This window comes from Rhinatrema bivittatum, chromosome 13 (assembly GCF_901001135.1).
Source record: "Rhinatrema bivittatum chromosome 13, aRhiBiv1.1, whole genome shotgun sequence".
In the NCBI taxonomy this organism is placed as follows: Eukaryota; Metazoa; Chordata; class Amphibia; order Gymnophiona; family Rhinatrematidae; genus Rhinatrema; species Rhinatrema bivittatum.
In genome coordinates, this window is record NC_042627.1 from 64,710,861 (window position 1) to 64,729,851 (window position 18,991).

General features: G+C 42.9%; 1 protein-coding gene across 17 annotated transcripts in view; it reads right to left on the reverse strand.

Annotated features, from left to right (window-relative positions):
* Nucleotides 1-15,426, reverse strand: part of PPIP5K1 (diphosphoinositol pentakisphosphate kinase 1) — a 149,781-nt gene extending 134,355 nt beyond the window's left edge. For 9 of the 17 annotated variants that reach the window (XM_029574303.1, XM_029574314.1, XM_029574313.1 and 6 more), the window contains exon 1: nucleotides 15,301-15,424. The gene's annotated coding sequence lies outside the window, so the exon portion shown is untranslated. Of the gene's footprint in view, nucleotides 1-14,811; nucleotides 15,146-15,300 lie in introns of those variants that run through there. The other 8 variants (XM_029574315.1, XM_029574311.1, XM_029574316.1 and 5 more) reach the window with 4 other exon arrangements.
* Between the last annotated feature and the right edge of the window lie 3,565 nt (nucleotides 15,427-18,991).

Genomic DNA, 18,991 nt, shown 5'->3' on the forward strand with positions numbered 1-18,991 from the left:
TACAAATGCTTTTCACGCTCAGAACACACTGACCATTACAGTGCACGCAAAAGATTACCAATATAATTCACAATAGTGAAGAACACCATGAAACAAAAAAAATATATGCCGTATGTTAGCCATGAAACAATGACTCCACAGCAGTTTAGATCACTGAATACCTGCATGGTCCTTATACTGCTGGTATGGGCTAGTAATCACAGCTGGCCACTCCAGTGTGCTCCAGTATAGACCAGTAATCATAAGAACACAGAACATGTCAGCAGGAAGCAGTAAAAGGCACTTTGTATTGACCATCAGCCTACATAAAATACCCATAGACACCAATATGGACTAACCAATATTCGCTAGTAGAATGCCAACAGGGGCCAAAATGCCTAAGGCAACCGAGGGTCTCTATATACAGCAGCAATGAGCAATACACAGGATATACATGCAGAGGGTATAGGGGGGAACCCAGTGCAGCCTTACAAATATCAGTGGTGGGTTATGATGCATCTGTATGGACCAGCATGGGCCACTTAACCCGCAGAGAGTTTCATGGGACCTACGCTGCCTTGGAGCACACAGCTCACACACATTGGTTTTGAATTACCTTTATATAAGTACATATGAACATGCGATATGCATACTGGGTCAGATCAGGGGTCCATCAAGCCCAGTATCCTATCTCCGACAGTGGCCAATCCAAGTCTCAAGTATCTGCAAGTACCCAAATATTAAATACATCTCATGCTACTGATGCTGGCAATAACGTGGCTATTCCCTATTGATTAACAGCAGCGTATGGGCTTCTCCTCCAGGAACTTATCCAAACCTTTTTTAAACCCTGAGGCCCGGATTTACGCGCGTAGGTGGGGTTACGTGCGCCAGGCCTATTTTAAAAAGGCCCATGGTTTCGGGAAAGGGGCGGGGCCAGAGGCCTCCGGCACAGGGGCCATTTGCCGCTGTGTTGGAGGATCGCGTGACGACAGGCTGCCGGCGCCCGCAACTTGCGCCTGCCCAAAAGCAGGCGCAAGAGGTAAAATAAAGGTCGGGGAGGGGTTTAGGATAGGCTGAGGGGGGTGGGAGGGTTAGGGGATGGGGAAGGGAGGTTAGGTTAAGGGGTTAGAAAGTTCCCTCCCAGGCTGCTTCGAAATCGGAGCGGCCTGGGAGGGAATGGGTGAAGGCCGAGGGCGTCGGCACGCGCAGGGTGCACAATTGTGCACCCCCTTGCGCGCGCCGACCCCCAATTTTATAACATGCGCACACCTGCGCGCGCATGTTATAAAATTGGGCATCCATGTGCGCGCGCTGGGCCACTGTCGCCCACACGTAGCTTTTTAAAATGTATCCCTAAATGCCTTAACCACATCCTCTGGCAATGAATTCCAGAGCTTAATTGTGTATTGAGTAAAAAAGAATTTCCTCTGAAAACATAGCTATTTCAGAAGGCTTTTAATCTGGCATAGTTTAAGTTTATTGTTTTCGATTGTCTTAACCAGATAGCATCAGTACTTTGTCATGGCTAAGGATGCTTTAGGGATGGGATTTTATGTTGATAAATATAAATAACAGGTCATTTTAGATGGAGATTTATGAAATGTTATGATGTTTTGTGGTTTTAGTCATTTCGTTGTTCTCATTTTGGTTATTTGTTTGATGTCTATATTTATTGTTGAATACAAGTAACTATAAATAATTAGAACTAGAAAACTTTATAGAAAAAGATTTTTTTTGAGACCATCATAAATAGACAGAGCGTATAATTTCTCACCTAACAGTGGTTACAAACTCTTGATGACCTCCCAAATGGTATACACTCAAAAATCTTTAATCATGGGTCTCGCTAAGTTTTTTTTTTTTTTAAGAAAGATTCTAAAATGAGTGGCACTTATCTATATGTGTTGTCGGCGTTCTTGACAAAAAAAAATTCCAATTGACTACACATATACATGTGTCTCTTATTTTAGAATCTCTTTTATATGCATACATTTTTTTTTTTTAATTTAGAGAGACCTATGATGAAAGATTTTTGAATGGTACACAATTTGGGTGGTCAACAAGAGTTTGTAACCACTGTTAGGTGAGAAATTAAACGCTTTCTCTATTTATGATGGTCTCAAAAAAATCTTTTTTTATAAGGTTTTGTGGTTCTCATGATTTATATTTGCTTGTGTGCTATAAGATTAATTGATACTTACTGCCACAGAGGAATAAGGGGTTTTTTAAATGTTTTTTTTATATTTGTTGGCTTTTTTCAGTTTGTTTCATGATCTCATTGTTTTGTGTGTTCGTTTTTACTGTGTGGCTGATATATAGCCTTGATTCTGTTTTGCTGTTAGTGGTTTCATGATATATTATTGTACGAATATTTTGACACACATTACTGAACAATTTGCTTAGAAGTGCAATTGTAAATAATAAATAAATATGATGATTATTATCTTCTGATTTTCCTTACGGTGATCATTTACTTTTTCACTGCTCTGCCTATGTTCCAGCACGCAGCCAGCCCAGCCCTCTAAGAGACATCTGAATATACCAATAGCAAATGACCGCAGGAAAAAACGAGCCAATGGAGAGCTGCATAGACAAGTCCAAGAAGAGAGTACACTGCATTGGCCAGGATAGAAGTGGGAGGAGCCATCCCCTTGATGGCCAAACAGAGGAAGTACAATGAGGATCCTGGCCAATCAGTGGCACAATGACTGCCTAGATAGTAATAATTGCTTAGGCACTTTCATGCTTTTATCTCTAATTATAGAATTGGATATCAGATATTTATCTAAATGCATTTTACCATTGTAAACTGGCTGCAAGTCAAAGAAGGGTGAATGCAGCTCAGGTGTTCTTATGGGTGCTTCAGATGATAAGATCTTAACTGCTTGTGGCCATTCTTTGTAAGTTACAACAGCCCACATACAAGGTGGGGAGGAGGGGCTAGCACCTCACAAACCCACCTGTCTGCTGTCATCTAATTGATGGGATAGCCCTTACAACCAATGGTTTCACCAGAGGTTGAGCAAAAAGGCTGGAGAGGATACATTTAAAAAGTTATAGCACCAAGGAAGCTGAACCCATATTTACAATATAAATAAATGTACTTATAACTTAATTCTAAGATGCAATCAACAGCTGACTTTAAAGTATTTTATTTATACAGGAACATTTCTAGAACCTTCAGCTAAAAGATTAAGGGGGTCATTTTCTAAGCCTATCGCATGCGAAAAGGGACTTCTTGCGTGTGATAGCTTGCAGGGGGCAGAGTCAGGGCGGAGTCGGGGAGGGGTCGGGGCGGAGAGGAGGCAGACGCGACGGTATCTTCGCTGGCGGCGATAAGGTAAGTTACGTTATGGTCGCCAGTAGCGCGCCCAATAGCACCACCTTTCACAGTGGTGCTATTGGGTGCGAAAGCCGGCAGCGATAATACCACGGTGGTGCGATCGCTGCCGGCTTTCGCAGGCCCGCCCCCGCCCTCCGTTACCTCTGGATTTACCATTCTCTGTGAGAATGGAAAATCCAGGCCTAAGTTAGATAAGTATCCCAACTAAGGGCCACATTTATTAAGCATTTTTCCCATAAACACAGAAAACCTTGGTAAATCAGGCCCTAAGTATTTTAATCTTTAAAGTATATCTGTACCAGACCCATGGTAAGGAAGCTTTACATACGAAGAGGCTGATGTACTAAACTACCAGCTTTTTTTTACAAGCATGGTTGCACAAAACTCCCTGAAATGCACAAAAGCACTAAACAACAGACGTCCTCCATGTGTTTTACATGAAAACCCCGTCTGCAAAATTTTTTCTTAAAACTTGACTTTTGTATTAGTAATCTTTTTGCAAAGTCTGCTACGCACAGATTGTTGATCTCGCAACAACAAGATCATGCAAAGCAGTTCATGATTGTGAGATTTCGCAAAAACAGGAGTGAAAAAATGACTTCATAGGAAGGTACTCGAACATTAGGCCATCGGCATCCATTTTGGGGGGGAGAGAGAGCTCACATGGGGTGCAAGGCCCTTTTGCCTGCATACACCTGTTCACACTGGGCCCCGGCTGAGAACACTTGAAGGTCCTGGTCATCACAATGCACAAAAGGATTAGCTATGGATGCTCACTACCAGCTTAGCAACATTGCATGCAAAATAGTCGCTCTAACAAGTGGAAAATACCACATATTAATACATCAGCCTCTAAATCAGCCATAATCAAACTCCAACATTACTTTTCACACCTTGCAGGTCTTCTCCTTCAGAACAGAAGCCAAGCTATGATATATTTTATAAAGTTTCTACAGGTTCCTTTCACATAGCTAACTCTGAATTTTGTCCAGTTAACTCTAATCAGAAATAGAACTTTCCTTTTTTATTTTAATGCCATGAGCTCGCTTGTCCCTTATTAAAGAGAAGATGATGATGCTGAAGACTGAATGAGGTGTGGGTCTGACCATAGTGAACTGAGCTGGACCTTGTTCCACGAAGCACGCCTTCCTCCTCTGTGCCTCTTGTTGCTCATCAAATGTTAACGTAACAATTCTCACTAACTGAGACTAAAGTTTAAACACTTTTTAACTGTTTGCTAGATCTGGAAAGAAGGATAGTAAGGTTGGCTCAATCTCCATCACCTACCAGACACGGGAGACTGGCAGCGTCCGATTTAAAGTGCAGCCTTTTCAAGAAGGCTGGGTTACGACGGTATTACATTGTCCAGTGCCCTTGGCTCCAGAAGCTCACAGAAAGAAGAGCAAAAGATTTTGAGGGTCCAAGCGAGGCTGTCCACCAGTTTTCCTCCCGTGGACGCTGAAAGTATCATTTTAAGCAGTCAGAGGTTCCTTAGGAACTGATCCACTTTAGTCTATTAGACTGCAGAACTTAGGGAAAGCCCTTAAAACTTTAATTTCCAGATATAAAACTTGGGTTTTTGGCTGGCTTGCGAGTGGCAAGAAGCATCTTGGGTTTGTGACTTGAACTTTGTTAACTTTGAGGAGTTACTGTGTTTCAATTACAAACTTGGGACCTCGTTTAGGAAGCATTTTTCCCATAGACACAGAACGGGCGCAAAGCCTCAGTAAATCCGGCCCTTAGCTTGTAAGACCTGTGGGGAGAGGGTAAACCTGCAGTACCTGAATGTTATTTGCTCTGAAGTACTGAAAAGCAGAAGATAAGTAAATAAAAACGGTGGACTTTTCCTCCAAACCTCTTTTAAAGCCCTCGCTGCCAGCAGATTTCATAGCTTGGTGTTGCTCAGAGTGACAAAGCACTTTCTATGATTCGTTTTAAATCTGCTGCTTGTTAGATTCAGGGCGTGCCACCTTGTTTTAATATTAGGTGAAAGGGCGAATAGCCGTCTTTATAAAATCATGAACAGGTAACTAAACTTCTAGCACGTCCCCTCTCAGCCAGCCTTTTCCTAACTTGCTTAGGCTCTCATCATTGGAGGGCCGAGCCGTCCTTTTCTTCATGTTTGTCACCCTCCTCTGCACCTTTTCGACTTCTGCTGTCTTTTTCAGGATGCACAGAAAACTCAAGGTGTGGTCACCCCATGGATCGATACAGAGGCAACACGATATGTACGATAGTTACTGTTCATTGTAAACCGGGGTGATATGTATATTATACAGGAACCTCCGGTATATAAATCCTTAAATAAATAAATAAATAAATTTTATTTTTCTTTTCTTTTGGGATCATTCCTAACAATCTGAGCTCTGCCGCACACCGAGCTGAGGCTCTCACCGAACTGTCCCCAAGGACTCCAAGGTCCTTTTCCTGGATGGTGACTCCTAAGTGGGAGTTGACAATATTTTTCCCTGTGTGTATCCTTTTGCACTTCTCTACATTAAATTTCACCTGCCATTCCGACACCCAGTCTGCTAGTCTCACCCGCTGCCTCTGCACTACCTCTCAATCGGCTACTGTTTTAACAACTTTGAGTCATTTTTCACTTTAGAAGTTATCTTGCAAAAGAAATTCTTATAATTGAGAAGTTTTAATTTTTGAATGATATAATTAAAATGAAACTACCTTCAGGCACTTGGGATTGAGGAGGTTACTTTATTATTTTTTATTTTATTTATTTATAGGTTCTTATATACCGTGGTACGTGTAATCATACATCACCTCGGTTCACAGTGAAACAATAAATTAGCAACAGGCTTTACATATAACAGGTTAAACAGTAGAACATTAAACGGCTACAGGCTTTATAAATATAACGTGTTTCAAGGATAACTTGCTAACTTCATAGAGTATAATAACCATAGTATAGTCATTTTAAAAATTACGCAGGAACATTTAACTGTCAAAGGGAAAAATCTAAAGTCCCATTAAAGTCAATAAGTGGCAATAATGGAGAAGAGACACATGGAGAACAACATGTAGACACATGGAGCACATATGGTAAGACGAGACACATGGAGCAGAAAAGTGATAATAATAATACTGGATGGTTTAAATCTATAATACGTAATGGAGCAGATAAGTAATAATAATAATACAGGGTGGTAGGATTTCAGTTCAGAAGTTGATCATTGTGAGAAGGCTTGTTCAAACAACCATGTTTTCAGGTTTTGTTTGAAAGTTTTGTGGCAGGATTCCAGACGTAGGTCCAAAGGCATATTGTTCCAGATATTAATACCAGCTATGGAGAATGATCTGTCTCTAGTGGAAACGTGTTTGATGTGTTTTAGAGGATGAGCGGCTAATTTAGCTTGGTGAATATTTCTAATTGGTCTGTTGGATGTGCGAAATGTGAACTGACCAGAAAACCATTGCATCTCTCGGTTGTGGATTGATTTGTGGATGAGTGAGAGAACTTTGAAAGTTATTCTGTGGGATACCGGAAGTCAATGAAGGAACATGAGCGCTGGTGTGATGTGTTCATGTCGCCGACATTAGTGTTCTGGATTTGTAGTTTTCGAATTGATTTTGTGTTTCGGTAATTGAATTAGGTAGAAAAGAATGTTTTCTATTGACGGAGGGAGAGATGTGAACAGATCTGCTCTCCACAGTAGCAGCGCCTTCTGTTGGTTAGCAGTTTGTCCCACTGCTTACCACACCTGCAGAATTTGGAGATTTTTAAGCACTTAAGAGTGAGTTTTCAGCAGCCTAACTTCTTCTGACTCATCGGGCATAGTTTTCCAGCTGGTAATTACTATAAAAAGCCATTTTCTGAATCTTAGGAGAGTAGAAAGCTGTGCAGCACGGTGGAACAGAAGAGATGAGTGAGATTGCAGTAAGAAGCAGAAACCACTGTTTTTGAGTGATTTCTGTTTGCAGCTTGAGAAAAGCATATTGCTGAGAGCAAAGGGACTATTAAAGCCCGTCACTGGTCAGGAGAGCCTGGCAGTATTTGTCCAAAGCCTGAATCATAGTGCCAGGTTCAAATAATGAGATTATTCTGCATATGGGGGCCTAATTACTAAACTGCATTAATACACATTAAATACCTGTGCTTCACACTTAAACATTAGAACAGCGTCAATGCATGTTTTTTTAATTAAAGTGGATTTCTGCATTAAAACTTAAATGAGCTGGTTAATATACACAATTAAGCAAATCAGCTCATTTAAATGTAATGCAAATCACATGAATGCAAAAATCCATATTAATGGAAACACTAGGCAAACCTTTAAATACACCTCTAGCAGTGTCAAGTTTTTGCCTTAAATGCGAGCAGTAATGCACGTTCTTGCTGTGCTTCAACGCACTGCTCTCTGACGGGTATAAAGCCCTTAGTGCAGGGGCTTTCCAAGGCTGTGCTGGGCAACCTCACAGCCAGTCAGGATCTCAGGGTAGCCACAGCACAGATGCATGAGAGAAACGTGCAGGCACTGGAGGCTGTTTATGCAAATTAATCTCGTGCAGATTCATTGAGGCTAGCCTGAAAAATCAACTGGCTGGGGGAGGTCCCCAGGACAGGTTTGGGAAGACCCACTTTAGTGAATAGCGCATGAAACACAGGGCAATAATGCAGAGTGTCATAGCAATTAATGCATCTCAGTAAATACACCCCATAGCGTGGAAGACTGCTGGTATTAGAGACTCTTGTAGTACATAGCACTAGGAGAAAAGGAGAACTCTTCTGATGTTTTATAAGTGTCCTTTTACCTCAGAAAACCTAGGAGGAGAAATAAAGTGAGACTCTGCCTTAGCACAGGACCTGTAACTCCAGGCTTCAAACTGGAAGCCTGGATCAGAGTCTAAAGCATGGACTGCTGGGAGTTCTCAGGAAGTTAGCCTTTATTAAAAAGAGTACATAAAGAGAAAGACAACGGAAATGCATCTCAAGTGGTAGTAAGGGAGCTTGTATTTTATTCTTTATTTTTCAGTGAGGCTACAGTTAATAATGTAACATTAATGTTCGCACCGTGGCAGGCCCTAGAGAGGAGTTTTATTTTATTGAGAGGCAAGAGGGCTGGCGGACAGCTAAACCTCCTGGAACATCCTCACAGCCTCGAGAAGTCTCCAGCTGCCTCGTCATTCTCCCGTACTTTGTGAGACCCTCCAGAGGCCCGACCAACCTGCGAGCGCAACCTGCGGCGGAAAGCAAGCCTGGTCAGAATTTACAGGCGCCAATAACTTGGGACTACACTGGCAAAAGCGACTCACGGTTCTGGAGTTCACGTTTGCTGCTGATAAGCGCCCGTATCAGTTGCTGGAATTAGATCATTGCTTTTGAACGTAAGGATAAAGAAATATGAAATCAGTGAGTGGGTGCAATAAACGTGAACACTCACAGAATATTCACACTGGTTTACCAACCTCGGTTCCTTTACCCCCGGGGCAGGCTGCATCTGTGTAGAAAAGGAAAATCATGGATAGAAAGAAAAGGCTGTGTAAGGATTACTAAAACGGTTCTGAGGGGATTCGTCCCAGCTCACCGCGGGGTTCACTCTCGTTAGAGCAGATTCTGATAAGGAACAGAGAAAAATCTGTTATAAGGATGTAGGTTTCATTGGGAACATTGTTCCTGCTGCTGCAAACTGCGTTTACCTGCGAGGCTAAGTTCTTCCAGATGGACAGGAAGGGTTCCTGCAAGAAAATAAAAAGCATTTGTTCTCTTCAGCTGGGAATTCCTTCTGCAGCTTTTAAGAAACTGCTAATCAAGCCACCACATCCAAGGTCCACCTACCTGAATCCATGTATCCAGTCCTATTTCCAGCTCAGCCTCTCCTCCCAACCTCGGGAAGAGCAGCTGCCTCTGCGAGTTCTCCCAGTTCTAATTATAGGGGTGAGGAATGGGATTGCAGGGGAGGCAGCCCCCCTTTTCAGAGGGGGTCCAGAGGTCAGCAGAGGGTCGTATTATTAGCAGCAAGTATCAGAGTATCCCAAGTCACTGGGAGTGAGCTCCTGTCCCTTGGGGGTGCTACAAAAGCAGTAAAAAAAAAAAAAAAACCAACCACTATCTAAACCCACACAAACCCTCCATGTTTCCTTCATGGTTCCACATTTTAGTTTGAATATTTAATTAAAATCAAAAAAAATAAAATAAACTGAGCTATTACTACTTACACTTACTATTATAAGCATTGCATTTATTGTCGAAGCCTCTGCTTCCCTATAAATGATCGCCCACACTGAAAACCCACCTGGCTCGCACATAAAACCCATTTATTTGTTTAGATTTAGCTCATGACTTTTCATTTGGAGCTCAAGGTGAGTTGCAGTCAGATACGGTAGGTAAACCCCTGTCCCCAGAGGGCTCAACGATAAAAGTTTGCACCTGAGGCAATGGTGAATGCAGAGACTTGCCCAAGGTCACAAGGAGCAGCAGTGCGATTTGAACCCTGGCTTGCAGGCCGCTGCTCTAACCACTAGGCTATACCTCCACTCAGTTTAGAAGATACCGGAGCTGCTGCTTACATACACACAGCCAGTAGCTCTCCCCTATTTATTTATTTATTTTTATATACCGATGGTCCTGTATACATATCGCACCGGTTTACAGGGAACTAAAACTGACGCCTCTTGGGCAACTTACAATGAAACAAAACTAACAATAAAGAACTTGGACAGCCTCTTGGGCAGCTTACAATGAAAACAAAATGATAAAAAAGAACTTGGACAATAAGGAACTTGCAGAGAACTTACGAGGAGCAACAAGGCCTAATTAAAATGAAATATAGCACTATAAGGAACGTAAGTACAGAGTACCCTAGATCCTCTCCCTTTCTACCCTTCGGAACTGCATCAGTCATAGGGACTGGATGAAGTGATTTACATCTTCAGCCAGCCTGGTGGCCAGTCTCAATTCTTGAGTCAGGTCTTGCAATCATCGGGCTGGCTGGGGATGCTGCAGAGAAAGGAGTCCCAATCAATGGATTCTGGGCCCACAGATGCAGGCTTCCAGAACGAGTCAGCAGGCAATATAAAATAAGGAGAAAAGAAAATCCCAGAAAGAGTTGCACAGGCAGGTTTGCAGCACTGATCCCAGCACCGGTTCCAACTAACCTGGAAGCCCAGAGGCGCAGGAGAAAAATTCCGGGCACAAAAAAAAAAAATAGAAGAGAAATGATTTCCTTCTCAAAGAGATCCTAGCAGGTTGCCTGCTGGGATTCCGACTCTGTTTTTTTCCCCTCTGTCTGACCTCACATGCAGAGCGACACGTTCGCTCTGGCTGCTGCAGTCCTAGTTTTCAACGTCTCCTCAGCCGTTTAATGCAGGCATTCTCATAATTTCAGTTCAGATTTCACAAATGTTACTGAGAGGCTCACTGTAATCCCCAGACCTTCCAACACTCAGCCTCTCAGATATTCAATTGGATTCATTTTTTACCTATTAATTTTATCTCTATAAAACTTATTTTGTACTGAGATTTTTTATGACAAAAATGTTTATTTATTTATTTTGTTTATTTAGTGCTTTTTTTATACCGGCATTCATGATAGATATCATATCATGTCGGTTTACAAATAACAGGGTTGAAACCTAACTATTAACATGGTATAGAGAAGACAGAAGTTGCAATGAACAGGGGTGTCGTAACTGGGAAGAGGAAGATGTAGCGGGCAGTAACAGGATAACTGTATCAAATATTTACAAATTGTTGAGTAATCGATTGTAGCTGCTGAGGGGGCTCTGTGGTTTACGGAAAGGGCCTGTTTAAACAACCAGGTCTTGAGCCTTTTTCTGAAAGTCAGCAGGCAAGGTTCTTGTCTGAGCTCTGGTGGGAGGTTCAAAAGAAAGCTTTCCGTATTTGAAAAAGCATCACATAAAAGTCTCCTAGAGATACATTATTTTACTATCTCCCATAGATAGATTCACATGTAATCCTGCCAACCCCAAAAAAAAAAAATAAAACTTAAACTTTCACATGGCTTAAAGGCAAACCATACACTAAGGTGTCCCAAAAGCTAGCAAGGGGATCTATGCCCACGTGAGCAAGGACAACGTCAGGTCACCAGCCTGGAGAACGTGCAGAAGGCGGGCGTCGGGGGTGGAGAGCCAGTACAACCAGTGCCAAGGGCTGACTTCCCAATAGGCAGGGTAAGCAATCAAGGTCCCAGAAGAAGCTCCAGCGGTGACTGCCCTGCAGCCGGCTCATGACTCAGAGGGGAACATCTGTTTGGTTAGAGGAGCCAAACTAACTAACAGCTGCCCCTGCTCCCCAAGCTGCTGATTCTGGGGCTAATTTCCAAAAAGACTTGCACGCTTAAAACTGGACGTTATGCGCATAAATGAGCTTTTTGAAAGTTGCTGATTTAAGCTACTGAATTGTCAATAGGTTTTATGCATGAAAGTGCACTTTAAAACACGTAGCTGGGCTTCTGAAAATTGCTACAATATACGCTACCTGATGCACGAAAATCCTTTTGAAAATTACCCCCACTGTGTGGGGCAAAAGGTCTCTGGCCCCAGTGGCCTATCTGAACGTGGATTTTTTGGGGGGGTAGGGAGAAGGCACAGGGACAGCCAGAAAGTTAAATTTGTCACTGCCAGGGGTCCTGAAGCTCTGTCTCAGTGACATCAATACTTCACCAAAGGAGGCTTCTTGCAAAGCTAGGACAATGGGCAATGGGCAATTGGCCTGTCTGTCCCCCCTAAACACAGCCCTGACCAGGGTATGAAGCCCTTGGCATCCCTTGTGGACAGGGACACGGTGACACAGGAGCACGGAGTGCTCTGGCAATTCTCAAGGGGGGAAAGGGGTGTTTAAACTTCCACTGGGGATGTTCACCACAGTCCAAAACACTAACGCATCACATTACTGTTTACTAAAGGCTTCATAACACTTAATAACTGCTACTACCTTAATCGCTCTGCTCTAACGGGAGTTTGTAATAAACAGGCCCCTTAATCGTGCTCCCTAAAATTTCCACGTCTCACGCAGAGGTTTCCCAACCGAGGAGCAGCAAGAAGAGCCACATATGGAAAGTGGAGGCGCGGGCGGCCTTCCTTGTTTCTTTGCTTCCCGGCCTGCAGGATGTCCTCCTGCCAGCAGGGGGGGGGGGGGCAGACAGCGACACCTATCTGCTCCTGCTGGTGCTGCTTCCCTCGCTGCTAGTGCTCTCTTGCCGGCCTGCGAGCCTCGCGCTGTTACCCACTGCAGAGGGGAAACTGGCAGCGGAGGAGAAAGCAGCACCAGGGTAGGTGCTGCTCAGACTTCTGCCGGCTCCGGTGGAGAGGTGGGGGGTTAGAGAAAGAAGCAACAGCTGAATATGCCATGGGGGGAGAAGGTGATGATGCCAGGGAGGTGAGGAGAGGGAAGGTAATGTAGCCAGGGGGGTGGGAAAGAGGGAAGGTGAAGATGACAAGTGTTGGAGGAGCTGGGCGGAGGGACAAAGAAGGTGATGATGTACCAAGGGGGTAGTGGGAGAGGGAGGATTAAGATGATGATGGTGCCTTGAGGGGTGGAGGGAGAGGGATGGGAAGAAAGGGATGATGCCAGGAGAGAGGGAAGAGAAGGAGGTGATGATGATGCTGGAAGGGTGGAGGGAGAGGGAAAGAAAGAGAAAATGATGATGATGCAGGGGGGTGGGGGTGGGTGGAGAGAGGAAGTGGTGATGATGCCAGGGGGGTAGAGGGACAGGAGTTGCAGTGAGGGAAGATGGTCATTTGTTTACATTTTTACTCATTTAATAGTCTGGTAGGCTGCGCAATCCAATATTCTTTGCAGCTTCCAAAATTCATATTAATAAAATCGCATACATTTTATACAAAAATAAAAAACAAAACACTTAAAACATAATCAGCAATCCCTCATATAATGCTCCTAATTAAAAGGTGAACTAATTAGATGGTCCTTTAATTGCTTTTTAAACATTTTATTGCATTCTTGCTTTCAAAGGGCAGTTGATTCCATAAGTGCGCATCTACAACCGAGAGCATCTGCTCCCTGGATTCAGATAGATCAATGTCCTTATGACTGTGTATGTCTAGAAGGCACCACCCTTCGGATCTCAAATTTCTAACCGGACAACAGAGATTTAGAAGTAAATTAATCAAAAAAAGGCATATCACTTTTAAGGCATGAAGAATAATTGTTAAGATCCTATACTTGATACGGAAGACAAGAGGAAGTCAATGCAGAGCCTTTAAGATTGGAGTAATATGCTTATATTTAGAGCTCCCTATTATTACTATAATGATGTCAAGTGAGAGGGAAGAGAAGGTGATGATAATGCCAGAAGGGTGATGGGAGAGGAAAGAGAAGGTGGTGACGATGCCAGAAGAGTGGAGGGAGAAGGAAGGTAGTGATTATTCCAGAAGGGTTGAGCAAGAAGGAAGAAAAGAAGGTGATGATGTCGGGAGAGAAGAAAGAGAATATGGTAATGATGCCAAAAGGGTGGAGGGAAAGGGAGAGGGAAGAGAAGGTGATGAGGATGCCAGAAGACTGGAAGGAGAGGGAGAGGAAAGAAGGGTGGAGGGAGAGGGAAGAGAAGATGCTTACGATGCCATATGGGTGAAGGGCAAGAAAAGATGGTGATAATGCTAGAAGGTTGTAGGGAAAGGGAGCGGGAAGAGAAGATGGTGATGATGCCAAAAGGTGGAGGGAGAGTGATGAGTAGGTGGTGATGATGCCAGAAGGGTGGAGGGAGAGTAAAGTTTTGATGATGCCAGGGTGGCTGCAAGAGAAGAGAAAGTGATGATGCCTGCAAAAAGGAAAAGAAGGTGATGGTAGAGGGGGAGCAGTCAGAGGGTGGGGAAGAGGAAAGGAACGATAAGGTAATAATGATGTCCTGGGATTGGAGAAAGATGGAAGGTGAGGGTTTCAGGGGTGGAAAGGAAAAGGGGCGTGATGATACCAGGGGGCAGCAGGAAAGGGAAGGTGATGATGCTAGAGGTGGAAGGAGAGGGAAGAGCAGATGATGATGGTGAAGATGGTGGTGTGTCATGAGGAAGTGAACCCTGTACTGGGTTTGCCACCACACACAAAAGGTTTGGAATCACTGAATTAAATAATTGTCTTTCCCGAGAAAACGTAACTTAAACGAGATCTGTAACTACTTTTCACCATTTCAATGCAGATCTATAAGGAATGTTTTTAACGGGAGACCAAACCTAATATCTATCCCGCTCGAGTATCTCACAACCGACATAAACAAAAAAATCTCGTTAAACCCTTTAAAATGAGCCCGCTCCCGCCTCGTGACTCTCTCCTATTCCAGATTAAGTCGTGGGCCTCGGACTTTTGTAGTCCTTTAAAGGACTACAAATATGGCTGCCTCTGTCACTTCCGTGACCTGTGACGTCAGCCGCCCGATGAGGCCTGCACTCGCGCCGCAGCCTCGGGGTCTTAATGCGCTTCTTCCCCAAGCAAGGAAAGCGATAGCGCAGCTTCCCCCATCACCTCGGGCCCACGGCGCGCGTATTCCTTCTCCTTTTACCTCGGTGCGCTCTCCGTCGCTCACCGCAGCGCTGCCGGTCCTGCTGCCGCACTCTCGCCGTCGGGAGGCTGCGGATGTGGCGGCGAAAATACGCCGCCTCTAACGCTCCCCGGCGCCGGCCCCCAGGACACGCAGCTCAGCCCCCCCCCGGCCTGCCGCCACCTCGCGACGCCCAAAAATGAGTAACGTGCTCCAGGCCCGCTCTTAAAGGGGAACGGCCCGATTTCCGCAGCAACAAGTCAAGTCATAAAAACACCTCTCGCTATTCCTCTCCTCGCTTGCTTTTAAGATTGCATTTTAACCCGGAAGATAAGAAAAGTGCAGCATCACATATGAAAAGGAAGCTATGCTGAAGTTTGTCATTTCGTGATATTTAATTACCATACCTCGGTCTCAGGGAGCTTCACATTCCTTCCCCCCCCCCCCCTCGCATCCTCTTCTTTTGTAAAATATAATAAGATCCGTTTTATAAAGTAAGTCAAGGCTTACCTTGCACGAGAATGGCATTGCTGAGAGAAGTGTCAGTACCAACTGACTGTTCTGCACTACCCAAGGCGAGCCAGAAGGATCAAGTGCCTAGAGATGCAATCTGAGACCAAGCAGAAGGAAACAGGCGCCACCAGCCTGATTAAAAAGAACTTACATGTGTTTCTTGATAGGTTTTGTGTACGTATTACAGAAACCGTGTTATGATTTTATGTATGTTTTATTTTATTTGATGTGTACTGCTTTGGATGTTATGGACAAAATTAAGTAGTTTATAGATTTGAAGAAATGAAATGTTACACCCTATGGGATCCACAATGAAGCTGTCTTACTTATTAGCCGAATGCAAGTATTAAGAGCAGCAGTAGTAGTAAGTTTGAGAGACTGACATTGTACCCTGGCTTAAGAATAAGGTTTGTTACTATTATGCTGTGTGCAAAACAAACCTATCTGGAGACAATAATCTGAAAAAACAAACAAACAAACAAACGTATGTACTAAGCATTTTTCCAATATAGACAAATTGAGAAAAAAGCCTTACATAACATAAGAACATAACAAACAAACAAACAAACATGTACTAAGCATTTTTCCAATATAGACAAATTGAGAAAAAAGCCTTACATAACATAAGAACATAACAAACAAACAAACAAACGTATGTACTAAGCATTTTTCCAATATAGACAAATTGAGAAAAAAGCCTTACATAACATAAGAACATAGAATATGCCATTCTGGGTCAGACCAAGGGTCCATTAAGCGCAGTATCCTGCTTCCAACCGTGGCCATGCCAGGTCATAAGTACCTGGCAAGTACCCAAACATTAAATATACCTAATATATTTAATCCTAATACCTAACACATACCTAACACATACCTAACACATACCTAATCCTCACTCCACTAGCCGTTTATTATATTTGTACAGTTTATTATATTATATTATATATAATATATTATATATATTATAATATAATATATATATTATATATATATATATATTATATATATTATATTATATTATAATATAATATAATATATTATATATAATATATTATATTATATATATATATATTATATAGTATATATATATAGCCGTTTATTATATTTGTACAGTGACACCCTTATGCCCCTCTGTTCCAAGATTTCAGTTTGGTGCTATACCTTAGCGTCAACCCCTAGTTTTCTGTTGCTCAGTCCAAGACCTAAGCCTCTGCGATCACATATGTATTATATTTATGCTCTATGAGACATTGTTTTCTGTACAAATGTTAAATGTTATTCTGCTTGTTTTTGGTTAATAAGATATTTTATTTTAGTTCTTTGTAATTGTTCCACATTTGAAGCTCTGTCAATGTTCAATGTAATTGCTTTCATTTACTGAAGCACTGTTTCTGTTCAATGTAAACCGAACTGATTTGTAAACCCTTACAAGAATTTCGGTATATAAAACTGTTAAATAAATAAATAAATAAATAGATCCCATGCTATTAATGCCAGGAACAAGCAATGGCTATTCCCTATTGATTAATAGCAGTTTATGGACTTCTCCAGGAACTATCCAAACCTTTTTTAAACTCAGCTACTCTAACTGCTTTAACCACATCCTCTGGAAGCTTAATTGTGCTTTGAGTGAAAAAGAATTTTCTCCGATTTTTAAATGTGCTACTTGCTAACTTCATGGAGTAACCTTTTGTCCTTGTATTATCCGAAAGAGTAAATAACTGTTTCACATTTATCTGTTCAAGATAGACCTCTATCATATTCCCCCTCAGCCGTCTTTTCTCCAAGCTGAACAGCCCTAACCTCTTTAGCTGTTAGCTGTTCCATGCCCTTTATCATTTTGGTCACCCTTCTATGGTTCAATTATATCTTTTTTGAGATGCGGCAACCAGAATAGCAAACAGTATTCAAGATGCAGTCTCTTCATGGAGCAATAGAGAGGCATTTTATTTGCCATTCTCTTCCTAATAATTCCTAACATACTGTTTGCTTTTTTGACGCCCAGTCTTTCAGTCTCGCAAGCTCATCCTACAATTTATCACAATCCACTTGTGATTGAATAATTTTGTCATCTGCAAATCTGATCATCTCATTCATCGTGCCCCATTCCAGATCATTTATAAATATATTAAAAAGCACTGGTCCAAGTACAGATCATTTAATCCTTCTGTCTATTTCCTGTCTTTTAACCAGTTTGCAATCCACAAAAAGACATCACCTCTATCCCATGACTTTTTAGTTTTCTTAGAAGCCTCTCATGAGGGACTTTGTCGAATGCCTTCTGAAAAGCCAAATACACCATGTCTGCTGGTTCACCTTTAGCTACACTAACTAATGTAGCAAATTTGTGAGGAAAGACTTCCCTTGGGAAAGTCCATGCTGGCTGTGTCCCATTAAATCATGTCTATCTGTATGTTCTGTGATTTTAGTCTTTATAATAGTTTCCACTATTTTCCTGGCACTGAAGTCAGACTCACTGATCTCTAGTTTCTCGCATCTCCTCTGGAGCCCTTTTTATATATCTGTGTTATGTTGGCCACCTTCCAGTCTTAAGGTACTCGGATGATTTTTGAATTCTTTCAGAACCCTTGGGTGTATATCATCTGGTCCAGGTGATTTAGAACATAAGAACATGCCATACTGGGTCAGACCAAGGGTCCATCAAGCCCAGCATCCTGTTTCCAACAGTGGCCAGTCCAGGATACATGTGCGCCGGGTAGCCCGCGCGCAACCTTTTAAAATTACCCCAATGGGTATATCCATACTTTTTATTAGGCAAGGAAAAGTCTTTATCTTCAAGTGCAGCACCAGCACGCTTTGCCTTGTTCTTTGCAAAGCTGAGCTATAGTGATCAGCCATATTTCAGCCTCGTCAGTATCCTTTGCATTCTACCCACCCCCCATCCTTCTCTACCTCTCCTCCTCCCACAGCCAGGCCCCAGCCCAGCTTTCCAGAAAATCCATGACCTTTTTGAGTTCATTCACTAGGATATCTTTATGGTCATTTGTTTTCAGTTTAAACTGATTTTCACCCATAAATTCCAGAATTTTTCCAAATGTGACAATCAGTTTAAATAAATTTTCACCCTAATTTTAGGCCATTGCACCTGCGGCATTTCAAACCCCCCCCCCCCCCCCCCCAGCAACAGTGCTCGCCCACCAGTGCCGCTGATGCGGCATTTCAAGTCCCGCCTTCCCCTCACCGTCCCAGGCAGCCAAGGTGCCCGCTGCTTGGTGCTGCCGGTGCAGCATTTGAAGCAGGCTGTGCACAACAGAAGCATTTCCTGGCGGGCGCCCTGGCCCCGCACAAAAGCAGAAGTGCAGAGCTGCAGAGCTGCTGCTGAAGGAGAGAGGAGAAGCCAGGAGCCACCACGAGCAAGGAGGAATGCTGTGGGGAGAGAAAGGGACATGCTAGGCAGGGGACGGGGGGAGAGATAGGGATATGGGTGAGTGGGAAAATCTGCTCAATATTCTTTTATTGTCCAGGCTTTCCGTCCACTACAATAAACTCTGATATTTACCCACAAAAATAATGAGTCACATTTTTCACTGATTTTCTCTGAGTTTTCTTCTTGTCATAATAAATCCTGATAAATTCCCAGGAAAATTTAACAAAATAAAAACTGAAAATGAAGGTCCCCTCGATATCATCATAGTTTCAGCTAGGGCAAGTGAAGTTTTGCAGCTGG